This window comes from Hesperophylax consimilis, unplaced genomic scaffold (genome assembly GCF_061612785.1).
Source record: "Hesperophylax consimilis isolate HC1 unplaced genomic scaffold, BYU_Hcon_1.0 scaffold_37, whole genome shotgun sequence".
Lineage (NCBI taxonomy): Eukaryota > Metazoa > Arthropoda > Insecta > Trichoptera > Limnephilidae > Hesperophylax > Hesperophylax consimilis.
The window spans coordinates 847,033-864,516 of record NW_028301267.1 but is presented as its reverse complement, the minus strand read 5'-3'; the positions used below and the strand labels follow the sequence as shown (position 1 = coordinate 864,516).

Genomic DNA, 17,484 nt, shown 5'->3' with positions numbered 1-17,484 from the left:
TACGCCTCTCCTCTAGAGAGTGGTATATTTATGCATGAGACACTGCTCGATGATCATGTCCGTCCACGTACTGGACCAATATCTGTAGCTTCTTCTTATTGTAAAGTACCCATTTTAAGTGAATAGTTTATATTCTTCTTTAGTTATTCTTGATTCGAGTTGCAAAATACTTTGAACGTACATATGTGCTGATTTTGCGTATGGTAAATGTCCTGCCGGGTGGAAAAATGGAAGCATATCAACAATAGCATTTAGGTGCATTTTCAGATTCCCGGACTTCTCTGCAAATATAAATCTAAGCATGAGGTCGATGCAATGTAGAAGGTAAAGCCACAACTTGGCAGTCCTACTCGATGATTCCTTAATCCTGTCTTCACTTGCTTCAGTATATGGAATCGTCTCTTTTAGATTGTCATCATTATTATCCTCCTCCATATCTTTTTTCCACGTAACACGTAAAATCTTGATACATATTTTCTTTTGTCTTAATTTCCCATCAATATCTCGGTATTCTTCTCTGATTACGTGGACAAGAGACGCTGCTGTTTAAGTGTAGGCTCACTTTGCCCGAGAATATTCATGTCCCTGGAGCATCTGGGTTACTGTTGAGGACGCGTAAACTGATTCCCATAAATTTTCCACATACATTTATTAAAATAATAAGTTACAAACAATCATACAACATAATATGACTGTTTAGCCAGACCTGGGCACGGCGGTTGGTGGATAATGAAAGCGCTTCATTGGGCAGAGGAAAATATTTATATTCCCCCCTCCCCTCGGAACTAAAACTGGTAAATAACAATAATACTCTTCAACGTTAGATGAATTTGTTATAAAAAAGCAAACACATGAATTAATCATTACTTTCCTAAGGTTTTTGTAATTTCTCGTTTTGCCGCGAACCGCTGCGCGTTCGAGCCGCCGCGCGCCGTGCTCCTTATTAACAGCCTACGTGCCTTATTATAAATTAAACCCCATCATCATATACAACATTTTATAGCTAGAAATATTGTCTACAAGTTTTATTGATTTATTTTTTTTCTTTAACAGGCTCAGAAAAAAGTTATGTGCAAATATATTCTGAAATACTATTTTAAAAACTGATATTTTTCCTTTACTAATAAATTGTAGAGATTGTATAGCTTTTCTTGCAAAAATGAAAGAATACAATTTTTTAGAATAACTAATGAGAAACTAAACAAAAAATAAATAATCTGATTTTATAAAACTGTTAAGGAGATATTAGCGTATTCCGAAAGGCTTTGAAAAATATATTCAAGGGGGGGTGGGGAAGGAAGCACAAGGGGGAAAGTCGGGGACTTTTGTAAAAATACATGTCTAAAGGTCTTCTAACATCTGTGAAAAATTCAGCTTCCGGGGAATTAGTTCCGACATTGGGTCTTTTTTTCCCTTCATTGACTGGGCTACAAGTGTGTGTGAGCATGTCCACGTCGAAAACTAACACATGTATAAACACGTGCACAGCAAGACCGTTTGTCAATTTATAAAAAAATTACTGGCAAACTTCTTCGTATATACAAGTAGGTATTATCTTCGCTGACTGATGACACGCAAGATTTTGTTGAAAATTCCAAGTGTCGTTCCGTGATTAACGCCATCTGTTGACATTATGGAAATGCGATTAAGCACTTGACTAAATAACCATTTCCGCCCAGAGTGAACCCCGTTCAGAGAATCCGTACGGAGTTCATTCTACTGAATTCTACTCATTCTAGTCGTGACCTTCGAGCCGAGAACACGTGGTATTAAGCTATTTCGCATTCCCGAGTTTTTACCTACCGCGATCTCACCTAAGGCCCTGTCCGCACAGCGTTTTAAATTCGCGCGAATTATATTCCGCGATCGGAATTACAACTAGTACGCACTGCGAATAAAATTTCGTGCGATTTTTGACAGTATAATATAGTTCTCGGCTAAGACGCACGTGTAAATGGATAACAGAACTAAAATTTTAATGTATCTAATTCTACGGCGGCGGCGTAACAGAAAAAGATGTCACGAACATTGGATTCACCCATTTACAGCATTGAGACCTATGAAAGGATTTTTCTTTATAAAACATCAAGAGCTGCGAAAATACAATAAAAAGTTTTTTGGGTATTACAGAATGACAAAAAATCATTTGATAATTTACTACTACTAGTTGGTCCGGCTATTACCCATCAAGATTCGAATTGGAGAAAAGCAATTTCAGCTGAAGAGAGACTCTCGATAACTCTAAGGTAAGATATTCATATTACGTACAGTCAACAGCACATCAGGCTACCAAAAAATGACAATTTTTCTCAATCGACTATGTGCCTTACTACAAACAAGTTAATACAATCGATTGAAGACATTCGGTTGAAGACGTTTTGACAGTTTTGGGTAGTCTGAAGTGCCGTTGACCGTACCTATATTTCTGTAACATTCCAATGAATATTTAATAACCGACAGAGGTTAATAAAACAATAATTAGTCATATAGCATCATTTTTTTATTTTATTTATTTTTTTACGAGATGGCTCGTATTGGGTTTGAGGAAATAGATCAGGTGGAGTTTCAGGAACTTCAGTTGGATTACGAGATGGCGTGTATTGGGTTTGAGGAGATGGTTCAGGTGAAGTTTCAGAAACGACAGTTTGATTACGAGACGTGTAATGGGTTTGAGGAGATGGATCACGCTGATATTGAAGAACGACAGTTGTATTACGAGATGGCATGTATTGGGTTTGAGGGGATGGATCACGCTGAGACTGAGAAATAACAATTGGATTACGAGATGAAATTTGGGGAGAAGGAGATTGACGGATAGTATTTGGATAGGGTGACGGCATATTTGGATTGTAAAATGAATAGGATGGTGATGAAGATCGATGCTGAGACAGAGTGGAACTGGCTCTAGGTGGCATCAAATTTTCTTGTGAATATTTGGTTGCTCTGTTAAGTGCATTGAGAATTTCAATTTTAGCGTAATGTTTTTGCTCTGTTGAAAGATTTTTGAGCATTGGTATGATCATTTCACAAAATGAAACATCCTCGTCGTATGTCTTATTTTGCAATAATTTCAATAATTCATCATCGCTATTATTCTGAATTCTGGTCTTTTTACGCATGCTCGCTTTATTTCTTCTATTTCGTGTAACTTCTGTGTCAGTGTCCTCGTCGGATGGATTAGTATGGTTTTCGGCATTGCTGTTGGTGCTTTCTGTATCTCTAATATTATTTGTCGTATCTCTGATTGATTTTTGACTGGATAAAAATGAAAGTGAACTCATGTGTATGTATGGTCGTTTTTTCTTCTTTGCGGCTTGACCGGAAACTACCGCTTTATCCGCTGCTACCTCTTTGAAGTACTTATCTTTCACCTCGTATGCCGGGACCGCATATGCGCGGCCTATACAACTTTAAAAAAAAAAAAAAAATTTATATGCGATTTTAACCCTTTTGTACAAAGAATTTGTATGGAGAACAAGGTCTTAATCGCTTGAGCTATTCTCGTTCTTTACGCATCATATTTCAGAAACACTTGAAGCTTCTTCCACATCTAAATTTAATTTTTTCTGTGGAATGCCACACAACAAAAAATAACGGTCAAAGTGAAACATCGCGGTCCTATTTTAAAGTGCCAAAACGAAGTAATTGATCAATAAAACGTAAGTAATGTTTTTTTATACATAGTTTATTGTTCACGGCATGTGTTTCGGTAAATTTAAAATACGAAAACTCAAAATAACCGACAAAATATTACGTCAAAGTATACGCCATGTTTTCGTGATAAAAATGTTCGTTTTATTTCTAGCTACGTTGCATAATACATTGTGTGATTTGCTTTGTTTCGTATCTCATTTTGCAGATAAATCAATTGAGAACATATACTACAGCCTTCGATTTGTCCATATTTAGTTAATATTTTACAAAAAAATAATATTCTAATGTCCCCCGCGCTAAAAAATTGTCCGAGAAATTTTTTGACGTTTCTCCATCAATATTCACGTAAATATTGCCTAATCTTATAAGGATTGTACATTATTATGTAAAGAAAACTATTGAGATTGTGTATAAAAGCCCTAGTTTCGTCAATATTTAGTTAATATTTTTTAATTAAATAAATACGAGACATCGGAAACCTGCACAAATACACGTGAACTGTTTATATGTATGTGTGAGAGGCCATCTTGAAATCATATCCGCGCCTGCGTAACGTAAAACCTTAGAGTAATAACGTAAAACGCACTTCGATCTGCGCGCGCAAATATGAACGATTTTTACAAATTCAAATTTTGTATGGGAGCTACAGGGTTCTTACAAAATACATGATTTATTAGAAATATTTATTTCTAATAATATTTATTAGAAATATTATTTTTTATTTATAAAAATGGTAATAAATATCACAAAATTAGATCAGTTATATAGGGTGTGCAAAAAAGTACTAACAAACTTTTTTTTTGTTTAGGTATAAAATATTTATACGCGTATTGATTTTTTTTCTTTTCTTTCTGTCTATAGGAAACCGACCACGTCGTTGCGGAGTTCTACGGATTCACTGATAGCGAGGATGAATCCCTCGCCGGTGATGTAGAACTTCCGTCAATGGTGGAAATGGATGTTATGGATGGAGGATGAGTTGGAGCCTTTGGAGGAGGGGGAGGAGGAGAATCCAGAGGAGCAGACCTTCACCTGGTCCGAGGATTTCTCCACCTTCACGGGTCAGCGTGAGCATTATGCCGTCCTACAGCCTGGTCCATCCCGACGTGTTCCCTCCGACAGTCGCTACATCTCCATATGACGTCTTCTTATGTGTTGTTGTTTATGGTTTTGGTTATTTGTTGAATGTGTGTTATCATTTGTTACTTGGATTTTGTTATCTGTGATTGTAATTTGGTACTGGTTGTTGTTATTTATGGTTTTAATTATTTATTGAATGGGTGTATTTGTGCATTATTTGAATAAAAATGTTTACTGAAACAAGTGCATTGTGCATCTTTGCATTGTTTGAATTTTCGTTTCCATTCATTGTATCTTCCACTTTTGAGGAGGACAGAAACAGTGTCTAAAAATTTGAATATTATAATAATAAATTCATGTATGTGAAAAATGATTTTTTTCGCAGTCTCTCGACCAAAGATTAAAAAAACGTGTTTCATGTACCTGTTCTAAAACTGAAATAAATATGATGAAATTTTTTTCTTATTTATTTTTGAACCACACAGTATCTGAATTTAAAAAACGCATTTAAATAAATATTAATAAAAAAAATATTAGAAAATTTTATTTTTATTCCCCGAGTCATGATTTTTTTGTCACCCTGTTCTTTCAAACATATCTGTATACATGGGCTGGCCGCCATTGTCCGCAACCGAATTCAGAGCAATGCAAAAAGATCGCGAATTCTTCTAAGGTAAACTCTTACTTCTTTCATTATTTTTGATATAAATTGATTGTGGACATAATAGATTTGAGGTATCATCAGAAAGATAGTTTTATGTTTTATGTACATTATTTGAAAAGTGATGAAAATTTACTTCGTAAGAAATGTCAAAATTTTTACGTCCTAATGAATAGTTTTATTATTAGCATTATTTATTTACAGGTTTCTTGTACAAAATAATATTATTAGTAACAACAGTTGTATAAACTACCGAAATCTGGAAGAATTGTTATCATATACTTATAAAATACGACACAAAAAAATTTTAAGTGGACACTTGACGTTTGATTTTTTTTTTGAATAAATGAAAATATTTTACATTTTCAAAGAAGTGTCAATGGCATTACTTCTTCGAAAAAACCTTTGGATTATTTTTTTTCACGAGGGGTGTCTATTCAGGTTTGTGTAGAAATAAAAAAATCAGTTAATTTTCTTATGAATATATTTTTTTTACATTTGTTTGCCGAATGGGAAAATTTTTACACATTTTTTTTGTTAAAGTTAGCTATTCTGGGAAAACTTGTAACAATATTATCATGTAATATATATGAATAATAAGATACATTATCTGATAAACAGAAAACAATCGCAAAATAAACAATTTCTTTGTTTTTAAACGGATGTTTGACCAAAAGGCAGGAGAGTAATTTGCGCGCGGTTTTTTTCAAAAAAGCTTGGAATTTCCGAGCATACAACAGGTTAAGATTTTTCCATTTTTTTTGTACATCAGCTCCTGTCAAAGAAAATAAATGATTTTATTTTAAAGTAATTTAATTGTTACAACATTGTACAAAGGCACTACATATTAGGTACTACAGAAATCTCTTCCTGTAGGCCTGAGAGAGGAAATGTTACGTGTGTGCTGGTTAATATACTAACATAAACCGTAATTACATATACCTAAATACATACATACTCAATTAAAACGTACATACACACATATATATATATCTGATAGTATTAATACCCTTGCGTCTGGACGATGTAGGCCCCCTGATTGGTCGAATTCAAATTACTGTTTCGCTTAAATCCCGAAAGGGGGTCTGCAGGCAAAATTGGACCACTCTGCCCCTCTGGCGGTATAAAAACGAACCAAATGACTGGCGCGTATATTTAAATATACATCTAACAATACGCAAGATTACTGGATCATTAACAAGCGTTTAATTTGAAGATTTCTCCTGGCTTATCACTTTGTGATGGCATTATTTATTTTATCAAAACATAAATAACTTTGTTTACGTCACTTAGGGCGGCTTGCACCAAATTTTATTTTACTAAACGAATTTAAGACCCTAAATACATACATTACATTACAATTAACGAGTCGATAAACAGCTACGATGTTTCATTTTACTTGAAGTGTCAAAGTATTTTGTTATTGTGTGTGGTTTAATAGTGTGTTAATTTATTTTATGAAGAAAAAGTTAAAGCAAACAGCCATAATGATGAATTAAGACAAAAAGAGCTACTGTTGTTGGAATTAAAAATAAAACAATTAACCGAGTAAATTTGTTTTTTTTTTTTTAATTTTTTTCACATATTATATTGTTTTAAAGTATTATAAGAATGCTGTAGGTATGATTAGAAGTTTACAACCTTGCAAAGTACTCCTCGATAAGGAGTGTTAGCTCCAAGTGACGAGCACCTCGCTGATGTTTTTATTGGTGTTGAATTTTAACTGAGGTTCAATTTCTTGCACTAATAATGATGTCATTTCTTTACTGAGACGAAATCTTCTTTGAAACTTCTTGGCACTGAGTGTTTCAAATAAATTTGTTTTTTCGTGTTTACTTCTCTGACTATATTATAATTTATTTATAATTTCTATAATATTATTTCTTCATGATCGTCAGAATACAAATCCCAAATGTTCATTGTGAATACAATTTAAAATCAGATAGATTTTAACCACAATCAGAAATCGAAGAGATAACCAAACATTTTTTGACAGTACTGCTTTATGAGTAGGGCTAAACACGTTTAACTCGGTTAAACAGCCGCTTTTGGGTATTTAACTTTGACAGTTCTTTAAACGCATTTAACGACTTAAATTTTGTGGTGCAAGACGCCAAGTCAACTTAAATCAAATAATGTGTTTAAAATGATATTCAAACCAAATTTAACTTATGGTGCAATCCGCCCTTAATTACATACAACCTTTACATGTTACATGAACGAAGTTCACCTCATCAGGAGTAAGTATACATTGAAGTCAAAAATTAAATATAAATTACAATTGGAAAGAAGAAGTGGAAGTAGGGGGAAGGGGTAAAAGTGGGCGGTAAGAGTGGGCAGAATTAGGAATTACAAAATCGATAGACCGGAAACACCAGTTGAGTGGGAAAATATTTAAAAGATGGTTTATAATTTTTTTTGCTTTTAATTAAATCTGATTTTATATTGACATGTTTTCTTATTTCTAAAATTTCAAAATTATTTATTTGCAATGCCATATCCTGTGTGAAATATTTTAAGACCTGAACTTTTATCAAGTGTGATCATTATTCAAAAGATGATCAAACTCAGATTCACTATTTCCATTTAGAGCTTCGAGATATTCTTTAGTTCTGACTTCAAAGTTTCTATTGGTTCTACATTTGTAATAGAAATTACAATCATCCCAATTGAGTTTATAAACTCCCGATTTTTTTGTTTGGTTATCGATATCTTTATTATCAAGAATATATTTCTCCATTTTGTTAGTAGTGTAAAACGCCGGTTGAATAGTACCAGGAAAGTTTTTATTTATAATTTTGGTAATTTCGTTATCCACAAATAGAATTCTACGCCATTGTTTATATCTATCATTAGAAATAGGGTAAATTTACCATTTGTAGAGATCATGTTTAATTTTTTTATTTAGTATTTCAACTATCAATTTATTAGAATAACCGTTATAAAATGCTATTTGTTTTATGAATATATTGTTTTATGGTTATATGTTATTTGTTTTTTTTCGGGTATTAAAATACTTCACACAGGATATAAAACATGGCAAATAAATAATTTATATTTTTATAAATTAGAAAAGCAGATATAATAAACAAGATTTTTTTAATAAACTCTCTTTTAAATATTTTGCCACTCAACTGGTCTTTTCCGTCTAACGAAATTGTAATTCCTAATTCTGATAAACCCCGCCCACTCTAAACCTCTCCCCCCTCCTTCCACTTCTTCTTTCCAATTGTAATCTATATTTAATTTTTGACTTCAATGTATACTTACTCCTGATGAGGTAGGTGAACTTCGTTCATGAAATATGTAGTGGTTGTATGTAATAAAAAGGTGATGTAAACAAAGTTTTTTGTGACTGAAATAAAGTTTAATAAGATGACATTATACTATCTATTTCCGTTGTATATCAATGTATATGTACGCAATAAAATGTTAACATTATATTTATTTATTTATTGGACAATTTGTATAGCGCCGCTTTTGTGAGATATCACCTCAGGGGCGCTATATTGTAATAATCTATTTACTATATATACTCACCCTCTTTCTGTGAATGAACTAATATGTACCTATTAAATGTAACTGTTGTTAGTATCACTTAAACTGGGCGAAGCCCAACCAAGTGCCGCCCGCAGGGCCTAGCAGCAAAAAACCCGCATATATATATATATATATATATTTATATATATATATATAAATCCCGCTACCGATGTGGCGACCTTTCACTTCGCATCCTTTTGACTACCACCGCTTATGGTAGGTTTAGAAACAAAAACGCTGTGAATGTTCACTTATATATAGTTATAGAATAAAGTGATCGTAACAGAATTTGCCATAAATCGTGTTTTAAGGGTATTCATATTTTTGCAAGGTACATACATTTTAGAGTCTTTTGGACACCCTCTCATATTGCTGCCCTTTTGGTAACCGCATATATCTTACGAATATCACAGTACATTACGTTTTTAATAAGGCGTCCGTTCATTACGAACATTTAACGACTTCCGTATATTCCCGTATGCCATACGTTTATATTCCGATGCTTTCAGAATCCTTTTAATTTGGTCTTGATTTGGCACCGGTGTATATCCTATGTATATAACGATACGCTGTCATTGAAAAGACGAGTCCATACAAACAAAGGTTAATTTGACGACATAATACATTAATTTAATTTGCTTGTCTAGGATGATGCAAATTTAATTTTAAAAGAATAGCATTCCGAAAATTCAAAATGGTGGACGATTTTATGATACATTTTATATTAGAAATAACAGAAAATAACGTAATTATCTCTCTTCACGTCTGTCAAAATTAACTATCGATTTTGGCTTGTATTTTAACGAACCGCTTTGGCTCTAGCGTTATATTTGTCACCAATAAGTATTCTGACTTAGTAGCTGCCTTTCTACGATGGACGACAATTGCGAAAAGGTTTATTTCTTAAAAGAAAGATAATCATTCTCGGATTTCGTAAAACATATCACTATTTAAAAATCTCCTACTACCGTCATTATAAGCGGCAGATGTTGGTTGCTTATTCAGTGATGGAGGACTTAGCCAGCCAATGAAACCAGCCAGGCCTTGACTGGGTGGGAACAAATGGTATTAGCCAAATGAATTGAATTCACTGACAGTGAAACCGTAAGATTGGTAGAAAATTAATTATTTTTCTATGCTTAGAAACAACAACGAAATTTTGCCAAATTTCATAGTTAGCGGCGGTCATCTCAAGTCTTGTCTCCAGCGACAAAATGTTTTCAAAACATTCGACAAAAACAAAAACATTGGGACAGGGCCACTTTTCGAAATAATTGCATAAAGCCGGGCAAGGCCGGGTAATCAGCTTTATATCTATCTACATGCATAATATATAAAGATGTTTGGTTCGGCTTTTTATACAAATCTACAGTTTTATTGCGATGTTGATGAAATTTTGCATACTTGACGATAAGAATAAAATAAAAATTACTACCTACATCCAAATTCTAAAAATTGTGTGTAAAGCCCGGCTAATCTAATATAAATATGTTTCAAAATTTTATTTTAAAATCTGGGAACCCTTTTAAAATTAGTCTCGCGATAAAGGCAAGATAATCTCTCTATATATCTAAACAACACAAAATCCGTATTAGTAAACTAATCATTTTCTCAACTTTTTTGGCGAACAAAAAACTTATCACCGTAAATAAACAAGTTATTGTTTAGATAGAACTGAGTTGGATAAAATTATCACGGAATGGTCATATTATTATTAATTTGATTGATCCCCCTTATATTTATTGGAATCTGTTTCGTCAAAGCTAACAACATCTGACATTAGCGCCCTACCAAATGTTTGTTGGGCGATTGCAATTTTTTCTGATTTTAGATAAAACGATTTCGTTCACTGATATTAGTAATTATCACGAATATTATGTACCTATTTTATGACTCTATTCTACCATTCTAACAAGAAAAAGAGTTGAGTTAGTTTAAGGAAAATTTCATAAACAATTGATTAAGTAAAGGGACCATCGTCCATATTACATCTACTGTCAATAATCATTTTTTTTTTTTCATTTAGGACATAATTTTTGTTTTAATTTCCGGCAAATAATCATATTATGATGGTCCGATGCTCTGAAAGGAACCCGCTTGCACAGCGCGGGTGTAAAACTGTACAATCTAAAGTTTAAGTTTAGACTTACGGATTTCAATACTTTTGTTTGTGTAAAAGCACTATGAAATAATACATGATTTTACTTCAATGACAAGCCATGATTACATAATATAAGTACTACAATAAGATCCTGTTATTATCATATAACGTCATTCGATGTGAATAATGCTGACGAATAATAATATATTTTGCATTTATTTTGAAAAAAAAGTTATCCATCTGTTATATAGTTGGCCATCTTCCTAATATATTTATATCTGTCGCATGATTATTAGCTTTTCTTTAATTTTTTTGTGGTCTCGTACTCAACAAATTGTTTTATTTATTTATTATGTGTAATAACACTTTTTTTATAATAATATATAAAAAATAACTGAGGATACGTGTTCAAAGAATAGCTGGAATGCTTATAATAATTTCTCTATCATCATAAATAACATGAATCTTCGTAGACTCTACCGGCTACCCAGATTTCAACTTGCCACTTAAAGAATATTGTACTATTATATCTATCTTTTACGCATCATATTTTATCTTTTATGTACTTCTTTTACACAGTTATTATTATATTATGTACTTTAAACTTGTCATACTACTTTGCACAACTTACCTATAATAACGTACCTAAATTTGTAAAAGACTTTATTGTGTGGCATTTAAAAAAAAAACAACATAAGATGAAATAAATGGTCTGTCTTTGAAAAAATATTAATGTCACGTGATATTTTAAGATATAATAAACGAATAATCCTGCCATAAGCTAGTTGTAATTTCAACAAGTCCTGGGGCAAGTGACTTGCTAATTCATCAGTTATGCTAATCCTGAAAATAATCGAAGGGTGTCGTTGTAAGGATATGCCATAGTATCACCATACCATAGTTTCAGCGCCCATGAGGTGACTTTTCAAAATACGATGCTCTAAATATTATCCGATTATTATTATGCACTCAGTGTACACTGTTCACACTTGAGCACGTAGGAACTACATACCTAGTAAAAAAAATATTTTGATTATTTGTAGAGTGTCGTTTTTGTGAAAAACCACCTCAAGGGCCTAAGATATAACTTATTGCAGGAAAAAAATGTTTACTTTACTTAAACCCATTTTTTACATTGAGGCCCTGAGGAATATAATTTACTTCTGGGCCTGAACATGTCTTTTTGAGGAGAGGAAAGACTGTACATGGGTATTAAAGAGACCCATGATGCATGAGGGAGGAAAAACAGAGGCCGGCAAATCATTCCACAATTACTAAAATAATGTATTGATCAATAGATTAATCAGTAGATATATACACAATGCAATTTGCATACGTAAAATATTTCTCATGTATAACAATAAACACATTAGAGAATACAGGTAGGTATACGAACCAAGTTTTGAGGTTATTTAGAGTAATTAAATATATATACTGTTTTTACAATATTATTCAATAGAACAATTCCTATTGTCATGCTATGCTATGCTTGAAAATCTATTCTGCAGTTTGGTATCTTGAACAATTCGTGTCATGATGACGACTACCTACTGCTCAAGTTTTCAGGCACGTAAATGTCGAAGCATTCCAAGAGTAATAGGCTATCAAATAGAATACGCACTACTTTATTAAAACTAAGTATTGCACGATATGTATGACGATTTTTCATTTTTTTTCAATGTACCTACCTGCCCAGCTACCTACCTACCTAATTAAAGTCTCAACTCTTTCTTCGGATATTTCTTTAACCTCATATGTATGATTGGAGGTTGGCTGAGTGTTTTACACCCGCAGAGGGGATGTTTTCCTTGAGCAGTTAGAGACAAGAGTTTAAGTTCAAAGTGTCGCTTATGGGTGGATTCATTAAGTCATCAAGTTAATCCCATACATGAATAGGTACAAAATTAAAAATGGAAACAAAAATTGTCGCACAAATAAATAACACTCCAGCAGGTTTGGTGACTAGTGCATGGCGCTAATTAGCAAAGAACTATTTCTCAAAAATAATCTTAGGTAACTATGACAAGGTAATTAGACAATAGTAAAAGTTAGGTTGCTAAACCATTTATTTTACAAAATTCAGAGTTCGAGCATCAGTGTACTTATATTAATATTTGTTTTTTGTATGTAGTTTTTGAGTATGGAGGCTACAAAGAATACCCATATTATTAACTAAGACTACCAAAACATTAACCAAGATTAACTTAGATAAACTAAGATTAATCAAGTTTAATAGATAATAACCATGATTAAAGAAGATTTTTGTAAACCTCTCGGTTACAAATTATTATAAGCAATATTATTGTAAGAGAAAAAACTTACAAATTGAAAAATCTCCCGAGAAAAAATACATGTCACCAATGGGACTCGAACCCACGGCCTTCTGATTACCGGTCGGCAGCTCTACCACTGAACTATGGCGGCTTATTTAATACCCACCAAATTAGTCAATTAATCAAGACATATCTCGACGCCCTTAAGTGGGAGAATTAGCACCATTAATTAATTAATTAATTAAATTAATTAGCACCGTAATAATTCTTTTACCTACAAAAATGAAGTTGGTTTTTTCAGGTGAGAAAAAAATTAATAAGCAATAATTTTGCTTGCAGAACACTAAGTACACATTGACTAATTTGGCGGATAAGCCGCCATAGCTCAGAAGTAGAGCTGCTGACCGGTAATCAGAAGGCCGTGGGTTCGAGTCCCATTGGCAGCATGTCACTTTATAGGTGACGTTTCGATAGATAATTTTGCCTTAACTCACTTAACGTAAAAAAAACTTCCAAGTGTAATCGCAGCCTTACAACAATTATTGCTTATAATAATTTGTAATCCTTTTTGCTATGCATAAACCTTACCTTATAAACATTAAGTTAATTCAAAAGAAAATTAATAACCTCTCTGTTTGCTGTCTTATTTTAATTTTTGTTTGTTGTATTTTTTTTTATCTAATATAGTTTTATTTTTATTATTACTAACTTTATTTTGTTTTAAAACTTTCTGTGATGTTAATATTGTACTACCTACATGTAAAAACCCCCAGGACGCTTGTACACCCACTTCCAGTTATATTATTTTGTTCTTCTACTTTTTGCGTCTATCAGTACATTTTTTAATTGAATACCACACAAGAGTCTCAATCGCTCCCGTCTGGAGTGAGACTCTGGCCTATCCCCAATTGGGGAATGTTGTGAGACTGAAGGTAGGTGAGGGGAATGAGACGAGGGAGAGGAAGGTGGGGAAGTACCAGGATATTCAGTTCTGGTCACCAAACACAGCTAAAGCCATTCCAAGCTAGCTTAACACACTTTAATCGGGAAGGGTAGTTCTACCCGTTCGCGTTCGGTCGATTGATGCTTAACGTCGGAAGGGTATTTCTACCTTCTGCGCCCGCCTCATTTCAATGGCAGAAAAGAAGAAATTATCCGATGTTTTTATATTAATATTATATACCAATCTCTCTGCAAAGGTTCCAACTATACGTACGTAATTATCAAATTGTAATGCAAGTCTTTTTTTAGTATTTATCTTGGAATCTTTTGTGTACATCGATATTTCAACTAACTAACTAACTAACTAACTAACCATCACGCCGTTTCCCCGCAGGGGTAGGCAGAGAGGACAGACCGCCAAACAACTCGGTCTTGGCACACACTCCTTGCCTCATTCACATTCATACATCGTCTCATACATACTCTTCTATTATTCTGACTCTTGACATGGCCCGACTCGAGTATCTGATTCACTTGATCGTGCCATGTCTTCCTCGGGCGTCAAATGACCTATATTATTGAACACCTGACACTTGATAGGTATTGCGTTTGAAGTACAACGAAATAAGGAATTTAGATAACATATTCTGTTACTATAATAGTTCAATTCCTGGAACGAGAGTTTTTATGTCCCTGAAACTCGAAACAAATCTCTCTATCTCGGTTCCGCACCCACTCAACTACTGAGTGTCTGGCGCATCTAACAAAAGCAGGTATCGGCGAACACAGTTAGGCGGACCATAATAAATATTTACAATTGAATGCCAGTTTTTAAAAAGCAAATTGTCCTACGGTTGTGTTCTGAGGAGATTATTTTAAATTTCATTTTATAAAATAACCAATATTATTAGCATGTTCCGATGGTTTTTTGGGTGGCAATTGCACACGTGGTATTTGAATGGGTAAATAATGTGTTACTCTGACAATACTAGTGATGTGGAAATTGTTTTTGTTTTTATAATGATTTGGGCTTGGTGAAAATATAATAATTTGTAATTTTAAATCAAATAAAACACTTTGTTTATTAACCACGACTTTTTTATTATTACATCTACCGGTTTCGCTACGGTCGAGCTTCATCAGGATGTGAAATATAACTGTTATATTCGAGCTTCATCAGGATGTGAAATATAACAGTTATATTTCACATCCTGATGAAGCTCGACTGTAGCGAAACCGGTACCTAGATGTAATAATAAAAAAGTCGTGGTCAATAAACAAAGTGTTTTATTTGATTTAATATATAATGTCTAACCACAAAGTGATTGCTTCCTACGAAAAAATTTGTAATTTTATAAAATTGAAACCTAGTTTATACTTTAAAAATTGAACCCTAATGACCCAACAATGACTTTGTTTTCGATTTATTAAGTTGCATTAGAAATAATACTTGGTTTTCGGCTAGAAATTTTATAGCTTGGGTATGCTGAGTTAGTATGTAGAAAATTTTATTAAAATATTTCCATTATTTTCGAAGATATAGCGATTTAAAATAAATTAAAGAAACTCGCGCGGGACCTTTATTTTCGCCCATTTTCAGCGGTCTGCCGGCGAAAAAATAACCCGATCAAAGTGTGTTAATAAAACACCAAAACATCATACAAATAAGAATACTGAAGGGGTAAATAAAATCATATAAATAAGTTGCCTTCGTGTGGCGTAACTGAAGTTTTATAAGTACTTGAACCCCGAAACAGCCGTCACAATAATAAATACAAAAATATTTGCAAAACTCAGTTAGGTATCTGTTCTTTCCGGAATGCGACAATTCCTATTCCAAATAGTTTTTGTCATAAGAATTATATTTATTAGTCATTTATTTTTTAAAAGTAGCATAAAAACATATATTATTTCCTCACATGTTCACAAATAATGTCATAGCCTTATATTGTAAAGTACAGTAATATTTTTGGCATGGTATATTTATAAACACGGTGTCTTACAACTATATTATGAAATTCTAAATTAATGTTGCATTGTAAATTATATTTTTAGGACTTATTTTTAAGTGTTAGGTAAACTACCTACTGAAGCCCTTATCTATTGTCTATCTCAAGTAGGGAAAGCAATAAATCTCCAACATTATATGGCAGCTTAAAATTAGAAGTGTTGAAGTCCCACCCGCTATATCACCGTCCGAACCATAATAAAATTAAATGTGCATCTTCCGAAAAAAATATTTACATTGCTAACGTCATGTTCAATATCTTTTATATTATTATTTCTGTTTTACTCTGTACCCACTTATATTGTATCTACTTTTAATTATCAACTTATTTTTTTAAAATTTGTTTTTATTTAAATTTATTTAGGAAACTTATAGTCGTACAGTGAAATATAACAATAAACATGAATATGTTATAGACCAATTAAATTCCATGAAATGTTAAAGAAGTACCTACATAATATTAAAAATAGATACAGTTTTCGCATGGTTATAGTTACTAATTGAAAATAATAAAACAAACTACGGAAGTAATAGTATAATTTTCCCAAAAGTAAAAGTGTTTTTAGCTATTAATTATTAATTTAGTGAGTTGCAATTTATTTGATTTTAAGTTGAAAATCTCGTAAGGTATTATAATTTTCACAGATACGTCCTATTATAGAGTTTTGCGCGTATTTGGATTTACAGTGAGGTATTCTAAATAAATCGTTCGATCTGGTGTTTTGTTTGGGGCAACGAAATGCAATCTTTTCTAACAGATATGATGAATCAACAAGACAGTTCACGATTTTGTAAAAGAATAAAGCATCATAGATTTTTCTGCGTTTATATAAAGCGATAGGGTCAAACCGATGATCACTAAAGCGATACGATAGGTGTTTTATAAATTTTTTTTGGATATTTTCGATTCCAAATGACTGCGGCGAACTCAATTTGTGACCTTACATATGACATTTATAACACAATTCACTATCCAAACTACTAGAAAAAACTATGAAAAAAAGATTGCTCGCATACCTTGATAAACACAAACTGATCTCAAACAGCCAATTCGGGTTTCAAGCGAAAATGGGAACAGAAGACGCCTTATCGGAACTAACTACTTACATAGTCAAAAACTTATGATGGCGGGTCAAAGGTAGTAGGGGCTTTCTTAGACCTAGCAAAAGCTTTCGACACCATCTCACATAAATTACTACAACAAAAACTCAAAAATATCGGCATA

General features: G+C 32.8%; 1 non-coding gene across 1 annotated transcript; it reads right to left on the bottom strand.

The window, feature by feature from the left end:
* Positions 1-13,388: 13,388 nt before the first annotated feature.
* On the bottom strand, positions 13,389-13,460 carry TRNAT-GGU (transfer RNA threonine (anticodon GGU)). The gene has a single exon. It is a non-coding gene; the product is annotated as a tRNA-Thr (tRNA).
* Positions 13,461-17,484: the final 4,024 nt, after the last annotated feature.